The sequence below is a fragment of the Panthera uncia genome, chromosome B4 (genome assembly GCF_023721935.1).
Source record: "Panthera uncia isolate 11264 chromosome B4, Puncia_PCG_1.0, whole genome shotgun sequence".
Classification (NCBI taxonomy): Eukaryota; Metazoa; Chordata; class Mammalia; order Carnivora; family Felidae; genus Panthera; species Panthera uncia.
The window spans coordinates 2,116,829-2,122,172 of NC_064809.1; the positions used below are offsets into that span (position 1 = coordinate 2,116,829).

At 46.7% G+C, this 5,344-nt stretch overlaps 1 long non-coding RNA gene across 1 annotated transcript; it reads left to right on the top strand.

Moving 5' to 3' along the window:
- Positions 1-2,947: 2,947 nt before the first annotated feature.
- LOC125920391 (uncharacterized) lies at positions 2,948-5,105 on the top strand. The gene is made up of 3 exons (XR_007457042.1): positions 2,948-3,162; positions 4,060-4,142; positions 4,782-5,105. It is a non-coding gene; the product is annotated as an uncharacterized LOC125920391 (long non-coding RNA).
- The last annotated feature ends 239 nt before the right edge of the window (positions 5,106-5,344 follow it).

The following is a 5,344-nucleotide window of genomic DNA, read 5'->3' on the forward strand; positions in this document are numbered from 1 at the left end:
CAAGGGGACAGGTGCCCAAATTGCCTTGTAAACTGGGAGCAAATGGATTCCAATGCAAAAGACACGAAGGCTGAACCCAAAAGTGCATTCCGGATGCGGCTTGGCCTTGGTCTGTGTCTGTGCTGTGCCCTTCTCCCCGATTCCCCTTCCTGACTGAGCCTGGGTTCCGTCTCCAGAAAACGGTTTCTGTTTCTCCTTCCCACTGGCAGACAGATTTCTCACTTTCCAGGCCCTGCTTTCACAGCATTTCTGATGTGCTTGAATGAGCAGCAAAGAACATTGTGATGGTCTGGTGCCATGAGGGCAAGGCGAGGAGATGACAGACGGGGTTTGAATGTAGCAGGGACAGGGTAGCCCCTCTCGAAGCAAATCCATTACACTCTGGTGGCAACCCTCCCCCCAAAACCAACAAGCCCAGCAGTCCTGTCCCACCAACCACATTTGCTAGGTGCCTCATCTGTTGCCAGGAGGATTCTTAGGCCACCAAGTCTACTCTTCTGCTTTAAAATGTACGCATATAGGGGCACCTGGGTGGCTCATTCGGTTGAGCGTCTGACTTCAGCTCAGGTCATGATCTCCTGGTTCATGAGCTTGAGCCCTGCATCAGGCCCTGTGCTGACAGCTCAGAGCCTGCTTTGGGTCCTGTGTCTCCCTCTCTCTCTCCTGTCTCTCTCCATTTTTTCCCTGCTTGCATTCCCTCCCTCCCTCTCTCTCAAAAATAAAGATTAAAAAAAGTTTGTAAGTTAATGACTAGATAATGCCATCACCCTCCAGAATGAAACCAATGACTAAGACTTAGCTGAAGCAGCTATTTCACCAAGGGTGCTTTACAGATTCCAGACAGACTTTGTTCTCTTCATCTAGGATGCCTTCACACCATGACTTGCTCTCATCCATTCTTCACCTTTTATGTAGTGTAGACCGAAAAGTAACTATTGAAATATTATGAACTAAAAGGCAACCTACTGAATGGGAGAAGATATTTGTAAATGACATGTACAATAAAGAGCTACTGTCCAAAATCTATAAAGAACTGACTCAACACCCAAAAACCAACCCAGTTTGAAAATGGGCAGAAGACATGAACAGGCATTTCTCCAAAGACCTATGGATGGCCAACAGACACACAAAAAGATGCTCCACGCCACTCATCATCAGGGAAATGCAAATCAAAACCACAATGAGATATCACCTCACACCTGTCAGAATGGCTAGAAGAAACAGAAAACAGGTGTTGGCATGAATGTGGAGAGAAACGAGCCCTTGTGCACTTTTGGTGGGAATGCAAACTGGTGCAGCCATTGTGGAACAGTTGAAAATAGAACTACCCTATGATCCAGGAATTGCACTACTGGGTATTTACCAAAAAAAAAAAAAAAAAATACAGAAACACTAATTTAAAGAGATACACGCACCCTGTGTTTTCTGTGGCATTATAATAATTGAAACCTGTACACACAGGAATATCACTCAGCCATAAAAATGAAATCTTGCTCTTTGCATCTACACAGATGGAGCTAGAGAGCGTAGTGCTAAGTGAAATAAGTCCAAGAAAAATACCATATGATTTATTAAATGTGGAATTTAAGAAAACGAACGTTGGGAAAAAGAGGCAAACCAAGAAACACTCTTAACTCTAGAGAACAGACTAATGGTCACCAGAGGATAGGTGGGTGAAGGGATGGGGAAATAGGTGATGGGGATGGAAGAGTGTGCTTATGGTGAAAAAAATAAAATAGTGATAATACGAGGATCTGAAGGAACCAAGGCATGAAAAGCAGGAGAGGAAACAAAATGGTGGGACTTCGTAGACTTTGCTGATTGGTTAACTTGTGGAGACAGTGGTTCACCTGTGGCAGAATGAACAAAGACAAAAATACGTATGTGTGGCATTTTGTGTCCTCTGGGAGGATCTTTATTTTAAAAAAATTTTTAATGTTTATTTTTTGATAGAGTGTGAGTGGGGGAGGGGCAGAGAGAGAGGGAGACAAGGAATCCGAAGCAGGCTCCAGGCTCTGAGCTGTCAGCACAGAGTGCGACATGGGGCTCAAACTCACAGACTCTGAGATCACGACCTGAGCCAAAGTCGGACGGTTAAGCGACTGAGCCACCCAGGCGCCCTGGATCTTTATTTTAAATAACGGTATTTATTGAATACAAATTGTCATTGCGGAGATTACTCTGAAATGGCTTGATTCACAATTTAGAAAATAACACAAGAATTAGTCCCAACAATCGTAAATAAATGGTATCCCCCTGCTGGCATGAAGCGTTCAGCGATCTCCCGGACATATGCATATTTAAACAGCACACGGGTGAACTCAATGTTGCTTGTCTGTTTTTATAATTTAAAAACCTTTGTGAAAGTCATTAGTCTTGGGAATTTGAGTGTTAGTTGATTTACTGGCTTGATACAATCAGAGTTAACACCAAGCACCAAGTAGATGGGAGTCTGGCTGACGGGGGTGGGTCTCTGCTCCACACAGACACTCAGGGACCCAGAATGACAGAGGCACTTCTGCCTTCTCAGACCACACTGGGTGTTGACATTCCGGCAGCAGAGGGTGGGATGAAAGCATGCTGGCTCCGGTCTGGGGGTGCTGGCACCCACCTGTCTACCTTCCAGTGGAGGAACTCAATCACACAGCCACCCCGCTGCGGAGGAGGCTGGGAGATAGGGGGCAAGCAGGTGAGGCAGCTACGCCTTCCGTCTGATCTCAGCCGCCTGGCGTAGCCCACGAGGGGTCACTGGAAACCTTTCTCAGTTTGCCCTTTCACTTGGGTCCTCAAAGCAACCACCTTTTCCAACCCTGCAGGGCCCCCAGCGTTTGGTCTCCCTGTTTTCTTCACTTCTGATGGGAAGCTGCTGATTCGTGTTTGAATTCGTTCGATTTTTCTAACCCAGACTGAATGCAGCCAGCACCAACCGGCACATGCTGAGGCAGTTGTTTCCTGGTCTCTTCCTGAGAGTTTTGGGCCTGGCCAGCCTCTGGTCGCGCAGACTCACCAAATGCTTTGGCCACGGTGCCACACCGATCTCGAACCAGCGCCTTCCGCCTCTGGCTGGCATCGACGCCGTGTCCCTCAGCGTCTTTCTGTGTCAGCACTCCACTTCCTGTTTTTACACGACTGAATTCTGGATGCTGTCGTGAACCTTGAAATGTAAGTGCCCCCGGTGCTTTTTTTTAAATGTTCACCTTTGAGAGAGAACCTGAGCAGAGGAGGAGTAGAGAGAGGATCCGAAGCAGGCTCCAGGCTCCACGCTGTCAGCACAGAGCCTGATGCGGGACTGGAACTCATGGACTGCGAGACTGTGACCTGAGCTGAAGTCAGATGCTCAACCTGTCTGAGCCCCCGGGTGCCCGAAGTGCCTCTGACGTCAATCTGGGCCTGTTAACGACTTTGGGCAAGTGGTACCTGATCACGGAATAACTCAGGCCCAGGCTGGTGGCTGTTCCTTCACCTTTCCAGCCCAGTGTTCATGCCCAGCCAGGGGTGGGAGATGAGGGAACGCTGGGGTCTGGTGGCCCACCCACACTGCTGTATATCCCCGTGTCCACCACGCACGAGCCCCTCTCTGTCACTTGGCCCCGCCTGACTGCAGAGGCCCAGGAACGAAGCCCCCCAGATGGCCCTCCCCAGTAGCCCCCCTCGGAATGGGGCAGGAGGAGAGAGCAGGGCTGACATTTCTTCCCCGTGCCGATTCCAAAGCTCCTGGGTAATTAGAGTCAAAATGGCGTGGGTTATAATATTTACGTCGGGTCGGCTGTTCCCTGACGAACTGTACTTCTGTTTTTCCATCTTTCCTGAGCTTTCTCTAAGTGGCAGTGTAAAACGGGAATTCGTGAGGGTTCGTGTGAGCCTCTTCAGGACTCTTCACCGCCAACCAGCTGGTGCCTGGTTTTGCCCCCTCCTGGCTCTCCATGACTTGTGCCCCCACTGATCTTTGCCAGTTCCTTTTCATAAACCTTAGTCCTAGAGGTCGCGTGTCGCTTACCTTAAGATCTCCTTCTGCTGGAGGCCACACGCAAACTGGGCATCTTTTTGGTTTTACTCAAGGAGGACTGTTCCAACCTGGGTCTGTGGTGTAGAGGTGCTGCTGTTGTGCTGATCTGGATGTCGGATTCCAGTAACACACGCAGGTGGGTAAGAATAAGTATATCCAAGCTTATAATCCCAGTCTCCCGCTTTATACCCAGAGTCCCAAAATTATAAAACCAGCCTGATGTGAGAAATGCTTTAGAAAGCATTTCCATTAAAAAAAAAAAAATTAATATAAAGCTAAAAGAAGACCTGTGTAATTTTGACAGAGTTTATTAATGTAATTTATTAAAATTCTAATCTTGATTCTATTGGATTCACGTACACATCAGGGTGATTATGTTCGGGGAAAGGACGTATGCTAATAACATTCGATGTTCAGCTTACACCAACAATTCCTGTACTTATAAGTACTTTATCAGCATGTTTTTATGGTTATACCTGTGTGCTATTTATAACGTGTCTTTATACATTTTAGCAAAATGAAAACATATTTAGAGAATATTATGTGTAATAACACTGTATATAAAGGTAACTTATATACAATGAAGGTTTTTTTTCCCGATAAAAAAGCATAGTCATTTTAGGAAATAAAAAAATATATATATAACGCTAAATATGAAAGTAGAAATATAAATTTAAAATCACCTACAGTGTCTACATGTCTGCATTTCAGTCTGATTTTTCTCTTCCAATTTACAAACTGACTTTAATGAATTTTTTTTAATGTTTATTTTGAGAGAGGAGAGACAGCACGAGCAGGGGAGGGGCAGAGAGAGAGGGAGACACAGAATCCGAAGCAGGCTCCAGGCTCCAGTCTCTGAGCTGTCAGCACAGAGCCCGACGCAGGGCTCGAACCCACGAACCGCGAGAGCCTGACCTGAGCCGGAGTCGGCCGCTCAACCAAGCCACCCAGGTACCCCTACAAACTCTGACTTTTATCATAGTCACAACTTCTATAAAAGTTCTTATTCTTCTAGTTTGTGAAGAGCCAGTCACTCACACACCCACTAAGCCTTCACCCTCTGTACTGTTATTCTCAATGCCATGACAGGACAGCAATTGTAAGGTCAGAAAATCCATCGCTCACTATTTTACATACCAACACGTACCGTGTCCGAGGTAGTAAACCTTGTGTCTCATCGCCACAGCGTTTCAGCTGATTGAAGCAGGGTCTGAGGAAGGACCCCAGAGGCACACATCTGCACTACTCTGAAACTCCAGCAAATTCAAAGATAAGTTCTGCCAGTTCCTGGTGCATCTCCAGTTTCTTTCCCATTGTTCTGTGAGGTGAGGTTCCAAA